Source organism: Macaca nemestrina, chromosome 14 (assembly GCF_043159975.1).
Source record: "Macaca nemestrina isolate mMacNem1 chromosome 14, mMacNem.hap1, whole genome shotgun sequence".
In the NCBI taxonomy this organism is placed as follows: domain Eukaryota; kingdom Metazoa; phylum Chordata; class Mammalia; order Primates; family Cercopithecidae; genus Macaca; species Macaca nemestrina.
The window spans coordinates 33458402-33485686 of record NC_092138.1 but is presented as its reverse complement, the minus strand read 5'-3'; the positions used below and the strand labels follow the sequence as shown (position 1 = coordinate 33485686).

At 39.6% G+C, this 27285-nt stretch overlaps 1 protein-coding gene across 8 annotated transcripts in view; it reads left to right on the top strand.

Moving 5' to 3' along the window:
- Nucleotides 1-27285, top strand: part of LOC105491836 (GLIS family zinc finger 3) — a 478098-nt gene that overhangs the window by 373667 nt on the left and 77146 nt on the right. The window lies entirely within an intron of this gene.

Here is a 27285-nt window from a genome sequence, read left to right as displayed (position 1 = left end):
TCTCATAGTGTAACCTGCTTTAGACCGTTTGAGGAGGTAAGTCTCCCATGAAGTAACAGCGAGGCTATGGTTTGCATAGCTGATATAGCTATGCAAATTTCTGGGGAAGGCTTGTATAATAGGAATCAGAGAAAAGTAAGGAAGGTCCATTAAACTGGAAAGCAACAAAAAGCTTTTGTGGAAGTTAAGTTCATATAGCTAAAGATAATTGAATTGGGGAAAACACCACCACAGAAATCTTTCTGGAAAGAAGTGCTTTTTCATAAAATATCAATTAGCCAAAATCGTGAAGCTCTAATGAAGAAGATAAGTAAGTCTGTAGGACAAGTAGAGAGCATTCTTTACGCTTAGAGAAAAAGCAGATTTCTGAATTTGTATGAAAATATGAAAAAGGAATTGAACTTAAAATCACTTTGACATTAATGAGTGGTTAATGCATTTTCAAAGTTCATAAAAATCATAATATCTCAGATTTGGAAGAAATGTTAGAGACCAACCAGCCAGTCCACCTGGCTTGCTCGCCTAACTCCATAAGATGTCTAGCAAGTGGTTGACTGCACTGTGCTTCAACCCCTCCAGAGACAGAGAGCTTACTACCTTTCAAGGCATTTCCTAGTAACTAAGTTTTTACATTTTTGGATCAATGAGTATCTTCTATTCATGGCAGAAAACATGTTGAGCTGACCTTGGCTTTTCGAGTGTTTCATTGGTATTGAGATGGGTTCTTGATTCATTTAAGAGCCCTTTATAACAAATTTAAGGGCAGTTTAAGACTCAACGTATTTCAAGTGATTGAACCCCATGGCAAGGGTTTTCAGGTCACCGTGGCTTCTACTGAGAAATTTTGCATTCTTTCATGGTTTATAGGGATTTAACACTTTTATGTTGGGAAATGCTCTGTAGTCTTCTTGTTACTTGAGATTTTTTTTTCTTCCTTGAGAAGTGTTAGCACAGTGCCAGCCAAGGGTGCGTATATGGAAAGAATTTGACCTTTTCCCTGTGAGTTAGAAAAATGCTCAGTCAGGGGGATTTGATACATAGTCTTAATTGCATACAAACCCACTCTTGTAAGTTAATTGTAAAAATCATTTTCCCCTAGAAATATAGTTAAATTTCTTTAATTGGAATCCCAGTAAATTGATATCTGTGATCATTAGACAGACACTGGATTTGCTCTTGTGTTTCAGAAAAGCAAAGGAACTGCTAAGTTAATTAATAATGTAAATAAAGTGAGAAAGCATGTGCTTAATCTTCTTAAAATAACACACCCTTTTTGCATGGTATTAACTACTTTCAGCAGGACCACTGTCCATTGTTTTGTTATCATCTATATATACCTTACAAATTTGAATTCGTAAAAAAAAAAAACAAAAACACACCTTCTAGATGAGGGGGTTTTCTTCCCCCTGAATCTGATCATTTTCTGCCTCCAAGTTGTCCAAATGTGTAAGGTTTTATTGTAATAGTGAATCTATCATTAACATCGGAGAATACCCTTGTAGAGATTAACAATTGTCATGGACATGAAAGAGTATCGGTCCCCTATCTAGACAAATAAGCAACATTGTAATGTTCACGTTAAGAAGGTAACCTAGGTTGACAGATTTGGAAATGTAACAGGATATTTTCAGGAATTATTAATGGTTTCTCCTGTTCAAACTTGATGTGTTTCAGCCTCTGTATAAAGAAAGAGTAGTTTCGATTGTGTGAGAGATTGTTGAAGCACTAAATGAAAAAAGAAAACCAAATCTTGAGACTATAAAATATTATTTTACTGACAATTTGCAGGCACCATTTAACAAGCAATCTAAATAAACAAGGGTGTACTTTCAAGGAGCAGTATTGTAATCTCATGTCAAATATTGCAGTGTTATCTTAATTTTGTCTTATGTAAAAGAAGGCCCTGTCTCTCAAATGGCTTAGCTTTTGATGTTCACTGTTTTCTGCAAGTGGTTGAATTGGATTTCATTGACTTGTTGACTTGCATTGCGCAGCCCTTAGTGATAAGTTTGCAGTGTTTACTTTCCGATTTTAGCCTGCCTTTTTATCCAAAGATTTTAAAAATTCTTTATGAATCCATGATGGATTAATTTGTGGAAATTGAAATGATGAAAGTTGCTCCATCCAACAAAAAAAGGAAATGTCACTCCCAGGAGAAGCAGTTGCTAATAAACCTGAAACTAGTCAATCCATATTTCCAAATCTTGTGCTGATATACCAGTGTGTAATATTTACATGGTACAATGTTGTTACTAGACCTTGGAGAGATTCTAATTGCTCACTCACATCAGGACTTGGTATTTGAAATATTTCCTGGCAGCAATAAAAAAAAAGAAACAATAAACCTTTTAAGGCAGAATTAAGATTATTTACGACTTTAATTAAAAATTGAAAACTGGCATCATTTCAAAAAAGCCTTTACAAAAATGTGAATTAATCAAAAATAACCATAAAAATTCCAAGGTGATAAAGGCACAGTGGAGTAATGGTCCTAGTCCGAGGGAATTGTTTTGTTGAAAAGAATAAAACCCTTTTCTGTCACACTCTGTTAGTCATGGACTTATTTAATATACCCTGCTTGCCTGCCTGCCTCTAATCCTCTTTGTAACCTCCCCCTAGACACTAAATGACATTATTTTGGTCTTAACGTTGCCAGTTTTATGAGTCTTACTGTGGAATCAGGGCCAGTGACAAGACACCCATAGCCATAGATAAATGCATGTGAGGAGAGGCAGGGATCTCATAAGTGATGCCCTGACCGTGGGCATGTGGCCCTTTCCCACACCTGTCAGATCCTACTGAAAACCAGAAAAACCTGAAATCCCAACTAAACATTATTCAAGCTGTGAAGAGAAAGAAAAAGAAGAAGAAAAAAAAACTCTTCTGCAAAGGAATGGGGATAATTTGGTTCATTGCATGCAGAAGAGTAACTTTTCTCTTTGCATAATTCGTGCACACCCACACATCCCATCATCCGATGTACAGACTTCTTTCATGGAATGTGCTTTGCAGATCTCGAGTCCATTAAATCAAGGGTTACACAGAAAAATGGGTAGCAAAATACTCAAATCACCAACTGTGGTCTCCACAGAGAATAGAAGAAGTTAGCCTATAGAGCAAAAGGCAGAATCTGTCCTTCAATTCTGTCTGATAATGAGTAAGTGAAATAAGAGAAAACTAAGGCAATAAGCCACTTGAAATTTTCCTCAAGGCTATGAGCTTTATCAGAATGTTTCATTTTCACCTTGGAAGTGCCATAAGCGGGAGGGTTTCCTTTAACTCTAGCCTGATATTGAAATGGACTTTTTAAAAGTGCATGCAAAGAATGCCTGACCAGAAGTTAGAGGTTACATGAATCTTTCATCCATTTCACACTTCCACAAAGATTCAAACTTTATTTGTGATTTGTTAAATGTTTGTTAAACATCGACCTATGATCCACTGTGGTTGATGGCTTTCACTTTTGTGACCTCAAAACAGGCTGTTATAAACCAAGCATAGCATTTGAAATGGGTGCAAATGCAACACACATTTATATTTCCTACGTAGAGAACAGCTCTGTATTGCTTTCTGGCAAAATTAGGGCAGTCTATTTACTGTAACTCTTCATAGAGAACTGGTAACTTTTGGGAATCGGTTCAGAGCCACCACCACCTCTCCCCGCTATATACTCAAAACCAGAAAATTTTCATTAAGTACCACATAAGCTCACCTTGCTTTGTACAGTTCTTTGGATCTTTAAGAGCTATGTGAAAATATATATTTTCCTTTAAATTGAAGCATATATTAAGTGGACTAATAAGGCTCACTTTTTCTGTCAGTTGCTTTCAGTCATGGTCTAGACAGCAGATGGTTTATGCACAAGTAGGATACATGACCAGGGGCCGCCCCAGATTTTGTAATCCCTTTTCATTTTTTTCCTTTCTTGTTTCTGCTCAGGAATAAATTAAAAATCAGTTATACTATTAATAGAATATTAGTAATAGGCACATATCACAGACATATCATCTCAAGATGAACTAGTCCACCTCTTCCTCTCACATTTTAGAAACTATATTGGAATGCAGGTGAGGGAGAGTGATGCTGTTATAGGGATGACATTCAAATAGCACTGATTTTTAAAAGCGAGTCACAAACTTCTGTACTTTAATCATTGTTGATGATGCATTACTTACCTCACACCTCAAAATGATGGTGAGACATACCTGAATATCCTGATGCTCTCATTTGAAAGTAACTTACTTCAATAAAGGCTCTGGGAGATGCTTTTGTAAAACAAGTGCTTTTGGTTAGAAATTTTTATGCTAATTAATAATTAAACTCAAATGAAAAAATAAGCCATCTTAAATTTAACGCTGTGCCAATAGCACTGATTTGAAGTTGAAACCAGTTGCTTGGAGGCTTCCCTTTTAAGTAGACCCAATATGATGCCAGCTATGCTTTCCAGAGCATTTTGATGCTACATGGTGATGGGAGCTATTTAACAAGAGGTAAGAATCCATAATTTGCAGGAATTGGGAGAGGTTGTGAATGAAAGTGACCACTTAGTGAGAATAAGCTTCTCTTCCTTTCTTGAGTGATCAGAGAAGCTGTCTTTGGCCTTTCAGTAAATATAGAAAAATATCAAAAGATGTCTACCACCATCTCTGGGGTAATGGTCCAGGATCTTATTTCGTGCTTAAAGCTTTTTCCCAAGGTGTGCGCTTTAGAATACATTCCACAGAATGTTATTAGATATTTCTTTTAAAAAGATTTTTTGGTCATGTAAGTTTAGGACACACTAAGCTAAGTACTATTCAATGGTTTCTTTCTTGCAAGAGTTCTCAGAGCCTTGGATATACGAGTATTCCAGAAGGAAGATAGTGTTAGGCGTTGCTCAAAATTACTTGGCCAACTAAACCATCTTTGTTTTTCTGTAGGATCTCAACAAACTACTCTTCTACTAAATTATTTGCAAAGTACAATCTCAAAGAATTCCATTTATTCTACTCAACAGATATTTATTGAGTACTTATTGTGTGTCAGGCACTAGGTTAGATCCAGAGATACAAATGTGTATAAGACAGACATGTTCTGTGCCCTCATAGATTTACATTCTCTTGATGAAAGTCCAACAACAGTAAAAAAATAAACGGAAAATTAGCAACATAAATACAGACAGGGAAACAATAAGGGTACTGATATGGATATTAACAGAGGGTGGCCTATTGAGGTGAGATGGGCAGGAAAGGCCTCTCTGAGGAGCTGAGCATATTTTTAGTGGGAACACATTCAAATGACGAATTTAGAAACAAGGCCAGTCCCTCAGTGGTGCACACCTGTAATCCCAGCACTTTGGGAGGTCGAGGTGGGTGGATCACTTGAGGCCAGGAGCTCAAGACCAGCCTGGCCAACATGATGAATCCCCTTTTCTAGTAAAAATACAAAAAAATTAGCCAGGCATGGTGACATGCACCTGTAATCCCAGCTACTTGGAAGGCTGAGGCAGGATAAATCCTTGAACCTGGGAGGCAGAGGTTGCAGTGACCTGAACCGTAGTCACGCCACTACATTCCAGCCTTTGTGACAGAGTGAGAAAAAAAAAAGAAAGAGAGAGAGAGAGAGAGAGAGAGAGAGAGAGAGAGAGAGAGAGAGAGAAAGGGAGGAAAGGAAGAAATAAATGAAAAAAATACAGATTGGTTGCAAATTTTTAAAAAGCATTGCGGGCTGGGCGCGGTGGCTCATGCCTGTAATCCCAGCCCTTTGGGAGACTGAGATGGGCGGATCACGAGGTCAGGAGATCGAGACCATCCTGGCTAACATGGTGAAACCCCGTCTCTACTAAAAATAAAAAAATTAGCCGGGCATGGTGGCAAGTGCCTGTAGTCCCAGCTACTCAGGAGTCTGAGGCAGGAGAATGGCATGAACCCGAGAGGCGGAGCTTGCAGTGAGCAGAGATCGTGCCACTGCACTCCAGCCTGGGCTACAGAGCGAGACTCTGTCAAAAAAAAAACAAAAAACAAAAAACAAACAAACAAAAAAAACACTGCTTTAGTCACAACACTGTACCTTCCTGTTTGAGCTTTAAAAAAAAGAACCTGATACTACTAACACTACAGCAATAGATGTTAGGATCATCTTAATTTGTTTTAATTGCACCTTTCTGCAGCCTGTCCTTCTTAAATGAGATGGCACTCAATTGAAGGACTGCATGCTAGACAGTAAAAAGCATAGCTTAGTGCTCCCGTCTAAGAAAATGACTCAGATGGTCAGCATTTGTGATTCTCTGAGTACACTCTGTCCTCACTTAATGGCCTTGATAGGTTCTTGGAAACTGCAACTCTAAGCGACATGATGTATAACAAAATCAATTTTACCAAAGGCTAATTGATAAAACAAGAATTAAGTTCCTAGGGCATATTTCTGGTCAGAAAAACATCATCAAACTTCCAAATAAAGATCTCAAACACTTTTAACATTAAACATTGAAGTGAATGTGAGCTTATGTACATTTAAGAAAGATTATTAAAAGCAAATACCAAAATTAGTTTCCCAATTGTTTAAGTTCAAGGTTGAGGGTGGCTGGATCCTACCCCAACAGCTCAAAGCCTGGAGAGGATTCCATCTTATCACAGTGCGCGCACACGCACACACACGCACACGCATGGACCATGTAGACACATCCTTTCACCTAATGGTAACATCTTTGGTACATGGGAGGAAACCAGAGTACCTGGAGAAAACCCATATAGACATGGGGAGAACACTTCACACAGACAGCGGCTCCAGTCAGGAATCAATTTTTTTTCTCATCAGCACTATAAAGACACCACGTTATTCCAGGACCTGCTGTGCTCAGTACAGGCGAGGCCCCATGCAAGCTCTGAGGATTTAGAAACAAGACCTGGCCCTGCCCTCCTGAAGATTACATTCTACCAAGAGACACCAGTAGATGCCTGCTTTCAGTACACTGGGGGAAATGCTATGATAAAGTCACACAGAGAGAGCTTCTGGAACATGGTATTTGGGAGTTCCTTGGCAAACGATAGAGATTGTTAAGGAGTAGTCTTGTATTTACTGTCCGAAAGCAATAAGGAGATCAATATTATTCTTTATTACATTACAATATTTTGTCAAATATAACAAAGTAGTTTTATTTCTATTCCCCCTGAAAATGGGTAATTGGGACCAAAAATAGGTTTTTGGGGCACAGTTCTGGCCAACTATGTAAGGAATGAGGACCCTCTGACAGGTGCTTTAATGAGCTATTCAGGCTGTACAGTGCCTAGCACAGCTACCTTATGGAAAGAGTTCCTAGATAATTGTTTTTCTGATTGACTGACTGACAGAAGCCTTCTAAGCTTCTTATTCCCTGTCTCTTATTAAATTTTATGCATTCTTGATGAAAATCATTTTGGAATAAAAGCTAATTTAGCTCAGGCTCTCTGCTACCTAAATATAGTGTCCTAAAATCTCACAACACAGCTCACTATTGCCCTTCTCAGGCACTCCCTCTCCATCCCCATCAAAGTATTCGTGTCCCTTGTGCAAGTACTGCTCCCTCTGGTAATTCTCTCTTGTCTTTCCTTTTCAGCTTCAGTTGAGCTGTGTCATTGATATCCATGGGCAGTATCTTCCCATTTGTTTGTATCCTGGCTCTCTGATCTGTGAAGATTTGTTTTCAGGGTGACTTCACACAAGGGCATGGATAAGCCTAATACGAAAATTTTTCATGGTGCATACCAGGCAGATGGCCTTGTCTTAGAGTGGTGTTTGGATTGGACATCAGAAGGTGTGGACTTCTTTTAAGCAGTGCCATGAATTGCTTCAGGACTTAGCTCAAGTTACATTCCCCTGGTTTTTCCATTTTCCCTTCTTTGCAACTAGCTTAAAAGGCAACATGGGGCCCCAGAAGTGAAAGGGGAGCTAGTTCAGTAGAAAGCATTGTTATGCCACATACCTGCAAATCCATGGCAGTCTACTGTGACTGACAACAGACCAGTAGTATCCTTGGAAATATTTTCCTTCCTAAGAACTGAATATTCTTTCAGTGATTACTAGAGCCAGTCTTTCTGGGTCATATAGATACTCAGACGATAGCACAACAGAAGATCCAGACAAAGGAAAGCAAGCTGGAATCCAAACTAGAGGGAATTTAAATCAAATTTGAACCTGTGAAATCTAATTATATTCAGGGGTTTTTGACTTGGGGCTCATAGACCATGGGCAAAGGCCCATGGATGGCTGTGTTTCAGGAAGCTCACGAACTCCCAGAAATTATATGCAAAATGTATTTTTCTGAGGAGAGGCTCCATAGATTTTACTGACCTCAAGTGATCCACCTGCCTTGGCCTCCCAAAGTGATGGGATTACGGACATGAGCCACTGCACCTGGCCCACGGCTATTCTTTTAACTATAATAGAAAGGCATGGCTTTTAGGATGGTTGCTTGCCACACTGCCACTACAGGAGGTCTAGGCTATAGCCCATCAGCACTATATGCATCCTTAAATGTCACATCATCCATCCTGCAGCCTAGTATGGGAGTCACATTTAGGAAGTCCCAAAAGATATTCATAAAGCTTCTTCATGTCATCTTAAACTTTCTGACTTTTGTGACAGTCTTTTTGGGTATTCCTGTTATTTAGCAACTCTAATATGTTCAAACATCCTTGTGCTATAAAGAAAAAACACAACATGCTTCTGAAACACCTGCACATGGGCTTTACTTCTGTCTTCCAAATGTGCTGCTGCTTTTCCATGGTGACTTTGCTGATGTCTGTGAAATTCTCCCTTAATATCTCTAGTTTCCCACAATTTTTTCTTATTACCCAGGTTCCAGATTTTTTGGCATATGGATTACATTCATCTCTATGCTCTATATTTCATTCATGGTGTAGAGTACAGTGTCAGCAAGGGTGACATGAGGCTTGCAGTGTCATTTATTGGCTATTGAGATAGGCATTGAGGTAAAAAGGGCGACAAAGGAACCAGTGCTAAAGGGCCTTATATGCCCTGCTAAGGTGTTAAACATATACAGTGGTCAGATCTGTGATTTAGAAAGATAATTATAGTGGTAATGTGGGAAATGAATTAGGTATTTACAGTGAAAGGAGACAAGGCAATTAGTTTAGTTGGCATATTTCCATTAATCAACAGTCTTTAGATACAGTGGCTCATCCACCTATGACTGTACCCAGCCATGGTGTCATCAGTTCTAGGTTTCTCAGTCTTTTTCAAAATGCTGTCATGAGAGACTGCTAATTATCTTGGAATTCTAGGAGTGGCTTTCCGCTAATGGTATCTAAAAAGGAAAGGAGGATTCCCTCGTTGTTCCCAATAACCCTATGCTAACTCCAACTGACTTACTTCCTTCTTTACTGCTTGGCAACCCATTATTCTTCCTAGAATCTTTCCAACCATAAAGTTGAAGCTTTCTGGTCATTAGATACATTTTTAGCCTCTATCTTTTTTACCTCATTGAAATTTGGGATATGCATCTCTTTCTCCATTTTTTGGCTTTATCTCTCTGTATTTTTTCAAAGCATACTTTTATAATCACATTTACAAGTGTTTTTAGTAGCAGTTTGTGAAGACTTAGAACCTTGAATTCCCTGACTAACTAGATGAGCTCTCTTGTTAACTTCTTTCCTATCCTTCCCCACCTTACCCCCAGCAATTATTTTTGCACATTTCCCCTTCACCACTCCCTCCTGTGGAAAAAGTACACATAAGCCAGGTAGTAGCAGTGTTGTGATATCATGCTCAGAGTCCATTCTTCTTTTTAAAATTACATAAGTGATGCCTATCTGTGTAAAAAAAAAAAAAACATGAGGACATATGCAAACTTTCATTGAAACCAAGACACCATTGATTGTGAGACTTGTCTTGATTTCAGAGATGTTAAAATGTATTTTCCAATCAATGAATCACAGTGGCTTAACTTTGGTGCCTATCTTTCTATATATTTTCTCCTATCATATGCAATCATATTATAGGTCCCTCTGTTTTGATTCTTCTAAGCGGTATATAGAGAATATATTGCCTTGACAGTAACTGTATTTTTAATGGCTGCATTTTAAAGATACACTGCATATCACTTAACCAATTTTCTGTTTTCAGACAATTAGATTATTTTAAAGATTGTACTATCATGAACAATTCTATAGCACATATGCTAGTATATAGATCTTAGTACACATCCTAAAGTGCTTCAAATAAATTCCTTACAACATATTGCCAAAATGACTTCCCCAAAATTTGTAACAGTTTATTTGAATTTCTGTTAGGACTATATAAAACCAACTTTTTTCTTACACTTTACCAACGTGACGTGAGAGAGAGAGAGAGAGTGTGTGTGTGTGTGTGTGTGTGTGTACACAGTATGATGGTTGAATAATAGATGAACTATTGATATACATTCTTAGATTGCTGGTAGATTTGATTTCTTCAAAATTTATTAACCATTTATATTTCAATGTTATATTATCTGTTGTCTTTTCTCATTTTATGGATAATTTTTATATTGATTTGAAGCAACTACATATAACAGATATTAACTAGTTAATTGTCATAAATATTGCAAATATTTTAGTAGTTTGCCATTTGTGAAACTTGATTTGCTGTGTAAAGAATTTTTTAATCATAGAAAATCTACTATAGATATATTTTTATATATTTTTTGATTTTTCTCCCCCATCTAAAGGTTTCTGTTCTGATGTCACTTTTACAAAGGCCAACTCATTATTCCACTATTTCTTTAAACTCCAGCTTTCTCCCATTTTAGTGAAACTGCTCTTCTGATGGGGTAGTTCTTGTTTTTTGTAAAGAACAAGTAAGGCTTTGGAACTGTGCCCGACTGAGTGTGAATCTTAGCTCTGACTCTGGGAGAAATTACTTACCTTCTCTGAGCTTCAGGTTCCCATGCTAAAACAACCTACCTCCACAGGGTGATTGTGTGTTTCAAATAAGACCATGCATGTGGATGGACTTAGTGAAAAACCCAAACTGCAGAATATAGGAGTGCTCCGCACATAGCTTTTTTCTTTTCTCCTGGACACAACTTAGTTAAATGAGAAGGGTTTCTTGTGGGTAATCTGAATACAATTTTAACTGTCCTCATTTTGAGATACACGTTGCAGGCAGCTGTTGAACTGTACACCTTGTCTTGAAGGAATAATGCATGACACCACTGTGCAAAATCAAAACTTTAGTTCCAATTTGCGTTCAGATTCAGTAACAATGATACGCAAAGTCCTGTAGGGTGGTGATGCAGAATCATTAAGTTTGGTGGTAAAGAAGATAAATTACTGTAATGAGAAGTTTTCCTCATTTCAAATCTCTAAGGACATCACGGAGCTTTGAAAAAGGAGACTCAAAAGGAAAAATATAGGTAGAGAGCTGGCAGGGCAAGAAGACAAGAAGCTCTGTTTCACAATAGTGCTTTGGGCTAGCCTAGCACACAGTCACCAGCTAGGCTATAGGAATTTAGATAATGTTTATCCATCATAGCCTTTGAATAGAAACTGTATTTTGAGATAATAGTGCAAAGGACATCCTTGACATTTCATTTCCTCATGTGTACATAAGCAAATACAGAAATCGGATTTCATTTCTATGTACTCAAAATAGCAACCAAGGATCCAAAGATGATCCCCCACCTCTTCTTTAAAAAAAAAGAAAATCCTCTTCTTTTATATTCAAAAATATGTCAAGAGTAAGTTCCTGAATTTCTGAGTCACAGACTCAGACACATAGGGAGCCCTAAATCATAGCATAAATGAACTGAGGAACCTGATGCTTCATAATATTTTACCCATCTCCCATCTCTACCCTCATGATGATTTCCCTTCCCCATAGAATGTTAAGCATGAAATTGATTAGAGACTTTTAACGTAGCAAAAACACTCACAAACTCAGTACCACTTTTATCTCTTCAACCATCACCGAAAGCAAGAAAGGGTGATTTGATATTTAAAACAGTCAGTAATAACATAATGGATGCCATTAGCTATTTTTATTCTCTTTACTTACGAAATAATAGTTTAAAAGAAATGGGAAGGCCAACAATAATAATCACCAAATACCAGTTTGCTGGGTATTTTCATGTGTGTTTACTTTTTCAGTCTTCAAAACAATTCTACCAGGCTAGTATTACAGTTATTCTTGTGGCCTTCTGTTAGAGATGGTAGAGCCTCCATGCTTTGAAGTATCTTTTCCGAAATTCTTCAAGCCCCTTTCTTGGTAACTGGGCCAATAGTACCATCCAGTTGGGGTATCCTGATCCTGTTTCATTTCATTTTAGAGATGAAAGACCTCAGGTTCAGAGAAGTTAAATGACTTACAAAGCACATTCAGTAAGCAGTAGAACTGTACTCAGGCTGCATTTTTCTAACTCAACATCCAGTGCTCTTTTGGCTTTACCATTCTGACTATGACTCTCTGATTTCCCAACATTGAAGATTTTATAACTTACCAACTAGTTCTTGGCATGAATTCTATTGTGGCCTCTGTTAGAGATGGTGGTAGATTTTCCCCATGCTTTGGAGTACCTAATTCAAAATTGTGGAAGCTCTCCTCTTGGTGGCTAGGTCAGCAGTACCATCCAGGTGGGGCAACCTGATCCTACAGTGAGATCCACGTGATCACTGGCCCCCATTCCATCCTTCAGGGCACTTTCCCACCCTCTTCCCTATATGTAGGGTCAACTAAGTACCCCAAGGAGCTCTAGAACTCACACCTATGGGGTCCTCCTGGGGTCTTGTAGGCAGGCCCTAATTCCAAGGTGTTGGTTGGTGAACATTGGTCATTGAGGCATTTCTTTAGCTGAATTGGTTGAAAATTGGACCTCTACAGTGGTTCTGGCATACTGATTGGGAGTGACTCAAATTGATGATATAGATAAGAACCCCACAGTTTTTGTTTTTTGTTTTCAATGCCATGTGTATCCTAGGGGTGGCCCTTTAGAGGGCAAGAATTGCAAAGAGTCTGAGATTTTACCCTAGGTTACACGTTAACAAGTTAGCCTGCCACAGTTTCATGGATACTGGCAGAAGACATGAGACTCCTGGGTCAGAGTCTCAAAGGACAGTGTATTATTTATAGTAATAGTGGTAGCTAGAGTATCATCATTTTCTTATGCCAGTTTTTTAAGTCCTAGTTCCCATAAGGTACCATGAAGAGGGCCAGGCACTAGGTTGTATTATAAGAGGGAAATTCTGAGCTTAGGGAATTTGAATCTTTTATAATAGACATAAACATGCTTGCCTTTTGATCAGGAGGGAGGCACTGTCATGGTTTTTCAAAGCATCTTTGCAAAGATAGTTCAGAAAGATTGCCAGTGTCCCTCCCTGCTCACAAGACACATCATGGGGAATTACCTCTCAATATGAAGTTCCTGTTGGTCCTTCTTAATTGCAAATGTGCAAGGACAGCCAAACAGTAATCCCAGCCTGCCCTCAAATGACCCTAAATATTCAGGATAGTCCTGAAATAAAAGTAGTTTCCAAAAGAAAAGACTGAAACCAGGAAGGAGGGATCATGGATATTTGAAAGACATGACTCTCTCTCTTGCCAGTCTACATTTAGCCCTAAACATTTTCATCCACATTCGTTTGAGAGTCTACAGTCCTGCCCGTGAATGCCATCAGTTATCTCATGATTTGATAGATGTTCCTCACTGCCCCCACCTGAAATTATTCTTACCACTAGCCTTCTACAAAGCATAAAATTGCCGCCATTACAATCATTCTTTTTCAGTTATAGGATTATCTCCAGAAGATCCCTATTAGTTATTTTTTCATTGTATAGCAAAGGCAGTGCAACAGTCCCTTCGCTCCCATTAATATCTCAATGTGGGTTCAATTACCAATTTTCAAGGAGCAACTATGTCTATTTTCTATGGCTACTATACAGGAACGGTGGTTTCAATAGGGATATGGGGTTGAAAGAAGTCAGAAATAGAGTATACTTGGACCTGGGTGAGGCCATTTCAGTGGGGCCCCAGAGAATAAAGGAATAACTTGAAACCAGTAGATGACAAGGCAGTGAAAAACTCGGAAGTAGAAAGCATTGAAAAAAAAAAAAAAAGGATAGAATAGTGATTTAGAAGTCACTTCGCAATTTATACTGGAGCTCATCCTGCTATTGGGCTTTAAGAATAGAAGTTAAAAAGGAGTTTTATTATATTCCATCTCCTCAGTTTTCCTTGGCTTTTTAAAGGAATGTAGGCAGTATATTCTAAAATGAATTTCAATGGAGTGCTTTTAGAGGAACAATTCAAATGGAGTTGTGTTTGCTCACTTGTCAATGTCACCCTTTCTTCTGGGTGCCTAACTCAGCCTCAGCTGAGTGCACTGTTCATGCAAACATCTTCAGCTCTGACAGCACATGCTGTTCATGGTGTTGCCCCTTTGGCCACACTCCTACGACATGCTGGTACCAGGAACACTAGCAACTTGGATACAAAGCAATGATATTTACATTGTTATGGTTAAGTTAACTTTGTGGTAGTGAAAACCTCAGTTTTTCATTTCCTGGCTACTAATTCCAATTTGGAATTGCAACACTGCATTTACATGCATTTTTGCCTTTTAAATGTTCTGTGGTATTGCAACATTTGAGAAATTCCCAGGGACCCTTAATCTTCCTACAAACCCTGGTTTGTAAGCTAAGGACCAGCTCACTATCTCAGAGTTATCTCTTTGTGCCCTTGCTGAATAATTCTGATTTTGCATTGTACGTCTTTAGAGTCCCCGTGCTGTCTTTTAGTTCAAGTTTCCCTCTTGAATATACTAATAAAAGGACAAAGAAAAAGGATTTTAAAAAGATTTTAGCTGCTTTTTTCAACAGCAATTGAACTTAAAGCTACTTTTCCTATTGTTTTCCATGAAGTCTCATTTAAAATATTTTATTAATGCAAAGAGATGTGCATTCAGGGCTAAGGACCACTGAACAGTAGCCATGGCAACCAGGAAGCCATTCGGGAGGAGAAAAAAAAATGCAGTAAAGAGTAAGTGTTTTAATCCTTAACTTTAATCCTTTTACTTCCTGTTCTCAAAATGAAATATAAATCAGGCACCATGCAGCGCTGCAATTTTTCTCTGAAAGGGATGTTGGCAAAAGAGGATTAGCAATGGACAGACGTGTTTAAGGAATTTAATCACACAATTTGTTGTAAAACTTTGGAGACCACGAGTGACCAGTTCCTTTGAGTGGCGTCAATGAGAACCAACAAAACATACTTTGAACCTGATTAGAGAGTTGGCGCAGGGGGACACCCCTGTTTGCTGTTATTGTTACATCATTTCAGGCTGTGGTAATGACATGAGAAATCACGGAATTTGCTTGGTCCCCCTGTGGGGAGGTAGAAGACTTGGGGTGTCTCCTTGGTAGAATAGAGATATTCTTTTGATCTTCGTGATGCCAGGGAAAAATTAAGTCGCCCGTATTTCACATACTACCTTTCCTTGATGTTCGATTACTATAGGAGTTTCACAAAGGCTTGTGCTTTCTATTGTCAACAGACTCTTGGGTTTCTGCTAAAAAGCATAGGCTTTAGTTTCTGTGGACAGTAAAACAGCATTCTCAGAAGGACTGATTATTTCTTAACGTTTCTACTCTTTGTTTCTAAGATTTTCTTCTACATGGACTAGAAGACTTGTTCTACTTGTTAATTTCTGATTTTTAAAAAATCTGATTTTCTTTCTTTTAAGTCAGATAAAAAAAATATGGCCCCCACACTGACTTGTCTTCCCTAGTTCTTTGGAGGATGGTTGGGGAAGAAAGAGAGATATGCCTTTTAATGGCATTTTTCCTTCCTTCAGCATATATATGTGAGAGTATTTCTTTGATAAATTTATTTTTAGTGAACTAAAAGTTACCAGCATACATGGCTCTTTGCAGAGATCTGAGGTACCTACAACTTGTACTAGCTTCCTGCCATGTCAGAATGTGAAATTACTTCCAGTAATAGCATCTTTCCAGGGGGCTGCTGATAATTATGACAGACAGGTAACATCATGAAAGCTGGAGCATTTGCAAATGGAGTTAGACATAGCAGACCGCTGAGTTTGGAGTTTCTTGTAGACCTCGAGAGCAAAAGTTTACAAGCTAAAACCTGCAGACAACAGGACATCTGGACAAGAAAAATACTATCCTGTCCTCTAGCTTAGAGGACAACGTGCAAGGTTGATAATACCTGTTCCTGATTCCTCGTCTTGACCCGGTCTTGTTTCTCCCCATTCTGTCAGAACCAGCAAGACTAATACGATCCTGGACAGTGCTTCGGAGATCTGTATACTGTGAGCAGCCACTAGCAGTCCTCTTCACCCTTACCACACTTTTCTTAGATTTTTGACTTTCTAGTCTGAATTTCTGGTATGGAATTTTGTTTTTTTTTGAGAGGGGATTGGGATAATTGGAGGGGGTGGATGATAAGAAGAAAGACAGAATGGTGTCAGTACCTAAAGGAGGAATGGTAGATGATGAACATGAAGATGACTTTGGCAGAGTCTACACAGGCTACAGGAAGGCTGTAGGAGAGTCTAGTCCCTGTCTTGGGCTTCACCCTGAGGCACTTCTCCAAGCCAGGCCTCCTTTCTGATGACCAAGGAGAGGAGCTTTATTTCACCAAAGCATCAAAAGGTCATGTGATTCATACATTGCTCTAAGACACACAGTCCTCAGACAAGAAGAGGGAAATTACTGACAGTAATTCTGTGCATTGACGAAAATAACACCACAGGCAAGCTCTTACTTTGGTGGCATTACATCAGGGGAAAAAGGCTTTGGGGCAGTGTTAAAGACTGGATGTGGAGCAGGGCCAGTGTGATCAGGTTTACCAGCTGATCACTTACTCAATCCCTGGTCAGAAGATGAAGGTTCTCATCTTGGCTATGTAGTCCGTCAAACAGGGGACTGGGATGTATAATTTGGGACCCAATCAGCTTGAAATATCTGTTTTCTACTTATCAAATTTACACTAGACATTGAATCTTTAGAAGAAAGGTGGAAAATTGGATTTGTTCCCAGCCCTTCCAGATGAATGAGAGATATGAAGTATAATGTAGTGAATTAGCATTTCCTGTTGGAAGGATTGCTCATTTAAATATTCCAAGAGGCAACGTATAAATGTGGATAGTGTTATCTAGTGAAATTTGGCATGAATGTGGGCTGAATATTATAAAGAAATAAACTTTGGCTGGGCGCAGAGGCTCATGCCTATAATCCCAGCACTTTGGGAGGCTGAGGCCAGAAGATCACTTGAGCCCAGAAGTTTGAGACCAGCCTGAGCAGCATAGTGAGACCTTGTCTCTCCGTTAAAAAAAAAAAAAAAAAAACTTAGCCAGATTTGGTGGTGTACAGTTGTAGTCCCAGCTACTCAGGAGGCTGAGGCAGGAGGATAGCTTGGGCCCGGGAATTCAAGGATACAGTGAGTTATGATCACACCATTGCATTCCAGCCTGGGTGACAAAGCAAACACACTATCTCTAAAAAAACAGAAAGAAGGAAAGAAAGAAAGAAAGAAAGAGAGAAAGAGAGAGAGAGAGAGAAAGAGAGAAAAAGAAAGAAAGAAAGAAAAAAGAAGGAAAGAAAGAAAGAAACTGCCGTGTCTTTTTAAAAAACTTCTGTTCAATTTCACCTGGCTGTTTACCATTTAATTAGGCATATTTAAACTGCCCCATTCTTTTCTTCCCCTGATGTTGCATGTGATGATTTCATTTGTCTTTGGGGCCTACCCCAAAGGTTAAGCATGGATTAATAAATACTCAGCAGCCATTGACTCATTTGTCATTCATTCATTTACTTGTTCACACATTCCCTAAACATTTATAGAGTACCTTTCATGTAGAAAGAAGGACTATTTTAGGTGGCATGATCAAACACTCAAGGGTTGTTTATAAAGCCTTTTTTTGTCTTTTACGATGTGCACACATATTGATATAATTTCTAAATAGCTATTATAAAATGTACAAAACCATGAGTGCCAACAGCAAGAAGAAGAGAAATTGTTCTTAGAATATGAAAAAGAATAAAATTATTTTGGAATGGAAAGGCCTGGGAAAACTTCAAGGGACAAGTGACATTGAATTGGACCCTGGAGAATGTGCAGAATTTATTGTAGATATGTAGAGTCCAGAGAAAAGGGGATTCTAGATGAGGGAGGTTTGTGGCCAGAAGTACAGCATTAGACATCAATGGGAATAAACAAAGATTACAGGAATGTCCTGACTCTGCATGACCTCAATCATGGGACACGAAGCCACACGAAGCTAGGTGAGAGCCAGTGTGTTAAAGCCCATGAATTTGGGCTATAGGTAATATTTAGGGGAGAGTCACTAAAGGACTTTGAACGAGGAGAAAAGCTAAACTGACTGTTGAGTATAGAATGGATGGGAGAGCAAAAAGCAAGTGCTCTCCACTGAAACGACAGCCTTCAACTTTTAGAAGTAGGTATTTTTAAAATTGTCCAAACACTCAAGCACATGAAAATCAGCCTTAAATCTTCTTCACTCAATCTGTTTTAATGAAATGAAAGGCAAAAGAAAATGAGATCCACTGACTTTTACATTGAGTCCCTCCCCACACTTCCTAAGCTGTAACATAGGCAAGGGCTGTAGTCAGAAATCAATTCAAGGGAAGACAATACGGAGCTGGTAAGATGGACGGGGGAAGTAATTACTAGATAGCTGGCTGCTTTAATTAAACCTTGAGAATACTTGAATAGAAAGAAAAATGCTACACTTGAATGGATGGGATGGAATGTGTGTGGTCACATTAGTGCAATGAACCAGTGTCAGAGGAATTTATGAAGCTGTGATAAAAGTAAACCCTTCATTTTGCTTTGAGTCTTCACAACCCGATAACCAGGCCCCAAAGGGTGAAGGGGGATGTTTTTCATGGCAAAGTGAAATTCCATATTAACATTTCTCTGTTTTTATAAAAAAAGAAGACTACATTCTTCAGTTTAGTCTTCTGCTTTTAAGATGTACTTCTGAATGAAGCTTGAATTCACCTTTGACTGTGTCATTTGTGTATCATTTTCCAGTTAGAAAAAAAATGTAAGATTCTCAGTGTCAGTTTTAGAAAAATATTGACTTAGGAAGGAAATTATGTTTTTACAAATGTAACAATACAAAAATTACAAGTTGCATGCCTTTCTGATTTCAACATCCTTTTGAACCTCAGCTCCCCAGCTCTGTCCAGCATAGCTAGATAGTGGGACAGATTTTGGTAAAAGGACATCTAAATGAAGTGTTAACATTCTCAGAGTGCTCTAAAAATGTTTTGTTGTTGGTTCTGGTTTCTAATATGTTTTAATCTCTTCCAAGAGGGTGAACACTGGCTACATTCTCCTGAGATAGAATAATTCCAGGGCGCTATGCATCCTTGAAAACTGTGCTCATATCTTGATTAGGACACTGGCCCAGGACGCTAGTTCTTAGGCTAATAAGCAAGACCCCAGTGTGTTACTAACAAAGGTCTCACTCTTAACGTACACAATAGCCTCTTCTTGAGTAAAAAAGAAAATCAATTATATGCAACAAGAGCCATTATCCTTAGGTCACCTGATGTAATTATGTTATAAGCCTACGGAGTTAATGTTATCACTCCATCGTACAGAGAAAGGTTCTGAAGTCTTGAGAGGTTATCTTGCCAAAGGCCACATAGCAGTAGGGGCAGAGCTGAGATATGAACCTGTGTCTATTTGACCCCAAAGTCTCCATCCTTTTCCCCTTGCCATGTTGCCACACTGTGGTACACAAAAGGAAGAAGCTGATAAAGAAAGAGAAAATATGTCCCCAAAAATGGGTGGGAGAGAAAGGAAAACAGGAGTGCATGTTATGGAGTGGTAACAGTGCTTCTACACTGAATATTAATAAAAATAATAATAGAAATGGCAGCACGTGTTTCACATTGATTATATACCATGTATTGGTGAAATGCTTTCTTATCTCATGTTATCCCTAACAACAGCCTTATAAATTAGGTGCCATTATTATCCACATATTACAAAGAAGACTAAGGTAAAGAAATGTTAAACAACTTTCTTGTAGTTGTCTAACATTTCATTAGTAAGGATACAAAAATTCAACTCCATGTAGTCTGGGTCTTATATTTTATGATCCATATTGTGGAGAGGCTATTGTAAGTGGTTACTAATGTTGTAGTGTAATTCATAGGGTAGAGACAATTTTTATAGATAACTCACTTTGGGGTGGCCATTTAACATCGGTCTTAATGCCAGAGAATGTTTTAATCAAATTTTCACAAGGCACTGAAGAAGGGTACACGGTAGCCAGCTGAGTGCTTGAGTTGAATGATACGTAGCCAAGAAGAGGTTCTGTACCACTCAACAGCAATGCAGCTTTAGAAAGGTAGCCTCCCGGCCGGGTGCAGTAACTCACAACTGTATTCCCAGCACTTTGGGAGGCAGAGACGGGCAGATCACAAGGTCAGGAGTTCGAGACCAGCCTGACCAACATGGTGAAACCCCATCTCTACTAAAAATACAAAAATTAGCCGGGCATGGTGACGCATGCCTGTAATCCCAGCTACTCAGGAAGTTGAGGCAGAAGAATCACTTGAACCCGGGAGGCGAAGGTTGTAGTGAGCCGAGATCTGGCCACTGCGTTCCAGCCTGGGCGACAGAGTGAGAATCTGTGTAAAAAAAAAAAACAAAAAAACAAACAAAAAAAAAAAACAAAGGTAGCCTCCCAGGATACAGTGCCATCAGAAACAAAGAGCATAACATATGGAAAAAGATCTAAGGATTTTACTTGATGATGACCTTTATTCATGCCACACTGTAAACTATGTGAGAGCAGGGAACTTCAGTTGTCTTATGCACCACTTTATCTCCTAGGCGTAGCATAGTTTGGGGTACATGGTACAGAACCAAGAAATATGTGCTGAATGAATGAAGGAAGGAAGAAACATGAATTTTAAAAAGCTATTGACTATTTAGGTTGTATGAATAGAGACAGAAAGCCTAGAATAAAGGGTATGTTTGTTCTGTTGTATTTATCCTGTCCTGGTCAGACAGCTGGTTAACTGTATTAATATTTGGATGTCATTTACGCGTAGGCCATTGAGCTTCAGTATTGAGAGTAATTAAGGTGCTGAATGGAATAACGTGTTATATGAGAGAGCAGGGACTGACGTTTTAGTAAGTGACTTCTGTGTCCAAGCATAGTGGTAGATGCGTTCTCTATCTTATCTGATTTAGTTCTCAAAGCAGCCAAGATCACTAAATGGTATTTTATCCTTATTTTACAGAAGGGAAAACGCTGCTCAGGAAAGTGAATATACTTGCCCAGTATCACACAGTAGTTGAACTAAAAGCCTCAAGCTCTTTCTACCTAAGTGTCCTCTTATCTGTGTAAAAAACTTGGCCTGCCTGTAATCTCAGCACCTTGGGAAGCCAAAGTGGGAAGATTGATTGAGCCCCGGAATTCAAGATTAGCCTGGGCAACATGGTGAGACCCTGTCTCTAAAAAAATTATTGAAAATTAGCTGGATGTGGTGGCCCATGCCTGTGGTCTCAGCTACTTAGGAGGCTGAAGCAAGAGGATTGCTTGAACCCAGGAAGTTGAGGCTGCAGTGAGTCATGTTCATGCCACAGCACGCCTTCCTGGGTGACAGAACAAGACCATCTCAAAATAAATAAATAAATAACAAAACAAAATTTTTTCAGCCTGAAGAAAAACCTGCTAAGGGGGGAGGGTCAACAAAGAAGCTAAACCATGCCCCTTCCATGGCTGAAATTCTATAATACTACAGCATTTTGAAGCTTCTCAAATACTAAAAAACAGTAAAAGACTGTGAGCAGTTATTCTGTGTGGTCTGGGGGAGGAGGGGAGGAATAAACCCCAGGAGGATGGATCTATAGTTGACAGATTATAGTTCAACTTCAGGCAAAACTTTTTATATGATGAACTCTGTTTAGCAATGGAGGGTGCTTAATGGTAAGGAAGGAAGTTCTCTGTCATCAAGAGGATTTAGACAAAGGCTGGACTGCTACCATCGTATGTAGTAGTGCTGTGCACTTCATTACTATAAGTTTAAATTAAAATTAATTAAAATTAAATAAAATTAAAAGTTCCTCAGTTGCATTAGCCACATTTCAAATGCTCATTAATCACATGTGGCTAGTGGCTACCAATTAGTGCAGTGAAGAACCTTTCCATCATCACAGAAATTTCAGCTGGATAGTGTTGCTACAGAGTTGGCAGGAGAGGCTTTTGGACCTTAGTTCCTTTTTGCTCTGAAATTCTATGTTTCTTTGAACAATTTCCATAAATCATCATTTTTTACTAAATAATCATTAGTTTTGTTGTGTGCATACTGACACTGATTTTTCATGATCTTATTGAGATATGCCCCAGCATATGTACCCATTCACATATTTTGGAATGTTCATTAATCACCTATGGATAAAATTTGGGGCCTTTGGAGTCACTGCTAACCAAATAGGTATCCCCTATACAGATGTTCAGAACACCCAACTGGACACTTATGTTCCCAAAGAGATTCTTCCAATGCCATTTCTCTAAGTCTTTACTCTCATTTCTCTTTGCAAATTGGTCCTCTTTGCAAATTGATCATTCCTAAAGGAAATGAATTTGATAGCAGATTGTTAGAGATTAATTACCTATCATATGCCAAAGCCACTTCCTACATGCCAGTGCTATGGAATCCCCTAAAGATGGAATTCTTAGATTCAACTGAAAATTAATTGTAATTAATATAATAGGTTAATTCATTGTAATTATTTTTAAGCCTTTCGGCAATGAGTTAATTCCCCAAGATCCACATTGCTTGAAGTGTCACAGAGAACACTTGATGAGAATGTACTAGTAATAAACCTTAACCCTCTGGGAAAAAAAATCCTACTCTCTTTCCTTCTGGCTTCATTTCTTCAGAAACATATTTTGGTGGCATTTGATTTCTGGAGAACAAAGGGATCCCTACAAGGTGATACATAAACATGCATGACCCAGATGGACTGTGCTCATTGGAGAAAGGGAAAACAAAAGGTCTTTGATTGTGCCTCGTTTTCTTTGGAAGTATGGCTTGCTTCAGACTAACAGAATGCCTTTGCTCCTAGAATAAAATGTAATGGAACTGAAAATTGAAGAATCTGGGCCTTTTTCCCTTTCCTAATTATTTCCACTTGACTCTCTTAATCTTGAACGATTATTCAATCATATCTGAAATGAGAAAATGATGGGAGTAAAATTGCCGTCTCTTGTTACAAGAGCTTATAAACATCAACAGAATAATCCTGTACAAAAAAAAAGAAAAAAAAAAACAAATACAAATCACAATTGATGGTGCCTTTTTTCATATATTAGAAAAATATCCCCGCATTGTTAGGGAAGCAGCTCAAATTTCAGCATGCAGGAACCTTGTCAAACCTTGATAGGTGATTTCACTATTAAGGTTGAAAAACTTTCATTTTAAACAAATATTTCATAATGGGAGATTGTATAAAAACGAAGGAGCCAGTTTGTTTACTTGCACCTGGATAGGTTGGGCAATTAAGCCCTAAAATAGTTCCTTGAAGATCAGAATCACTAACACTCAGAGGCTCACAAATTGTTTTCCGAGACTCAGAGTTGTCACAAGACTATGTCCATGAGCCTTCCTGCAGGTGTATGAATAAAAGGATTCAAGCAATTCTAATAGTTTCTGAGGGTCAGATTAGGACTCAATATACAAAAAAGTCTTTTTGACAATTGGAACTGTCTAAAGTTGAGGCTAACAACTGAGATGAGGACGTTGCCCCTTACTATACAGTATCAAGCAGCAAAGACTGACAAGCCACTTACAGGTTGCTGTCAGGGAAGTTGGGCATAAGGTGGAGGTTTGGACACAGTGATATCTGAAGCCCCTTTCACTCCTTATTGTTCTGGCAAATTAAGGTCTTATTTTTAACTTGGTCTCCCCAATAATGCTTTTGGTATTATCCAGGATGGTTCACCCCACTTTCATTAAACATCTAGTTTCCACACTCCTGGTGTACAAAGCTGGCAAAGCAGGTACAGAAGAGAAATGAATGAATGTGATGAGAGCATCTTTTTAAGTGCTGCTGATTGCTTCTCGACATTCTTGAACCAAATCAAAGTGAGTTTAGAATGTTTGCCAAGTTGGCTGCCCCACAAGCCCACTGTGAGCCCAGGATTCAGGGGCATGTGATTTATGAAGCAAGCACTTGCAAGAGAACTCAGGAGAGGATGGGGAAAGAGGAAAAAGCAAGGCACAGGTGCCAATTCAGGTGGTCTTAGCCTAGCCCAATCCCACAAGGAGCTGTGGAACATAACATCTCAGCATTTGTCTCACTTTGAGGCAAAGGAGCACTGTTTAGTAATTGGTGTGTGTGTGTGTGTGTGTGTGTGTGTGTGTGTGTGTGTTTTGGGGGTGGGGGATGCTAGCCATTGACTCTGAAGTACACAGAATATGGGGCATGGACACACCAAAGCTGAGGTGTGGCAGCACATTGCCAGTCGAAGGGATCAGAGGGGTGCTGGGCAGGGCATCAGTAATTTCTGCCACATCTATATCACCTGTAATCTTTGAAAATTCTCTATTAGGAAGGTAAATTACGAAAGGACCATGTTGTCTATTTTAGACATATTCACTCACCAAGAGATTGTAGCTTCCTTTCCATAAAGAACTGTGACTCCTTCTTACAAATCCAATTGGCAGTTAGTGATTAAATGATTTACCATGATGCTGGTCCCATACCGCTGGCTGCTGTGGAGTTTTAAAAGCTTAAGAGGCAGTCAGCCTGGTCCTTGTGGACTGACCAACATAGTTGTACAGATTAAATTTATAACAAGAAACAAAGTCCCAGTGCACGTGTCCAATCACAGGAGTGTTGAAAGTGGATTCTGCATTTCTTCCTGTACCCTGAGAGGCCCAGCGTGGACGGGTTTGGTCAGGGGAGGCTTCACTCAGGAGGTGAGTCATAAACAGGATCTTGGAGGAGTTACATTAGGAGGAGGGAGTCCGTTCCGGGCAGGACGAATGAGCAGCATACTACGTGGGATGTTTGCAGACAGTGAGGATAGGCTCTTCTCAGGACCCGGAGAAATATGCATTCGTGGGACATGGTGCGGTCACAGTATGGAGGTGCTTAATGTCTTAGCCTTTTGAGACTTGTGTGCTAAGCAATACATGAGGATATTTGTACCTTGGGTATAGCATGATAAACTTAATTTTAGGAGAGTCCATTTGATATCACAGGATGAACTGGTGAGAGAAGAGCCTGAGGCAGAAATGCAGCAAGGAGTTGGTATTCGTGGTCCGGCCCCATCGTGCTCTGTGAACCCACCCTCTGTGTGCAGGTGCCTGCAGGTTTTCTCCACCTGGAAGTCTAGGAGTCATCTCAGTGTTAACACATTCAAAACCAAATTGCTGATTTACCTCCAACCTGCTCCTTTTCTGTTCTCCTTTGCTGTTCCTTGGGCCAAAACTTAAGGCCATGTTTGGCTCCTGTGTTTCTCTCATATTACACAGTGAATTCAGCTTGACCTTCAAAAGAGAAACTGACCACACCTCACCCCCTCTGTTTCCCCTAAGCCGTTGGCATCTCTCATCCAGATTGTTGTAATAGCCCCTAACCAGACACATCTGTCCTCCTCCTGTTTTCTGCACAGTAATCAGAGTGAATCTTTTATAAGATAAACCACTTGCTTTCCTGCTCACACACTTCCAGTGGTTCACCATTGCGAGGAAAGCAAATCCGGAATCTTCATGTGCTTGAAGGCCTCACACGGCCTGACCTCTGGCAGTTTCTCCAGCCCCACATCCCGTACCCTTCCTCTTGCTCCCTTGCTTACTCCTCTCCAATGACTATTTTCAGAACCCATCAGTTTGTTTCCTTGGTAGATTTCATGTCTTTCTGCATATCTTGCTCCATCGCTTCATTCAGGTTTCAGCCCAGAATGTTCAGTCTACAGAGGCCTTCCCTGACTTCCACATCTAAAATAGCATGTGGGGAGCATGTAGATAGAGGTGTGCATCATTCCTACAGAGTCTGACTGAACTCTCTGGAAAGAGTGAGGACCGAAAAAATGACAGTGGAAGAATGGGAAGAGGAAGAGAAACCAGGGAAGGAAGTCAGAATCAGGAGAAAGAGCAAAGGGAGGTATCCTCTCTTAGCAAGGGAAACTGAGTTCAGGGACTCCCTGGGTCAAGATCATCTCATTCAGGATCAGAAAGTTACCATGACAGTGCCCCCATTCTGAGAACCAGTGGTGATCATCAAGGGAATGGAGACAGGGCCCTGGGACCACTGTGTGTGTGCTTAGGATGCAGATGGTGAAGAATGATGAGCACCATGCTTTATTTTTGTCAACTGCCGACATTCATGTTACTAGGCCAGGATGGAACCAGGTGACAAACCTGCAGGGGAGGGGACAGTGAAAACCAAACAGAAGTGGTCCATTCCGTTTTATTGCTTCAATCTCTACTCCAACAAAGACCACTTTCCCTAAAGGGCGTGGTGTCAGAATATACACAGTGGTGACAAGGTATGCTAGAGACTTTTCCAGAGAACTTGGCTACCCAGGTTCTTTCCCTCCTAGAACAAGCTCTGAATGACAGGCTTCGGGCTAGAATATAAAAGAGTCAGGCCAGGCACGGTGGCTCACGTCTGTAATCCCAGCACTTTGGGAGGCCAAGGCGGGTGGATCACGAGGTCAGGAGATCGAGACTGTCCTAGCTAACACGGTGAAACCCTGTCTCTACTAAAAGTACAAAAAAAAAAAAAAAAATAGGCGGGTGTGGTGGTGGGCGTCTGTAGTCCCAGCTACTCAGGAGGCTGAGGCAGGAGAATGGCGTGAACCCAGGAGGTGGCGCTTGCAGTGAGCCAAGATCACGTCACTGCACTCTAGCCTGGGAGACAGAGCAAGACTCCGTCTCAAAAAAAAAAAAAAAAAAAAAAAATCATAAGACGAAGAGAAGTGTGTTAGCCTGTGCAGTGTAGTGTGGTGTGGACACAAGGAAAAAGTTGAGGGTGGGCTATTTTATGAGCCAGTGTAATGTAATGTCTGAGAGCATGATTTGGGATTCTAACACACCGAAATCCAAGCCTGACATTTAGTAGCTGTGTAATTTATTTTAGATTTCTCATCTCTACAATGGAAGTCACAATAGTATGTACCCCACAGAGTTGTGAGGTACACAGTATCCAACACACTGTAGAGATTGGTGTATATTTATTTAATTGAAATGCAGTCTTTAAAAGTGTTTCCTGTTGACTATGTACATCCAGCCCTTTTCTGTGGGATTCAGCGG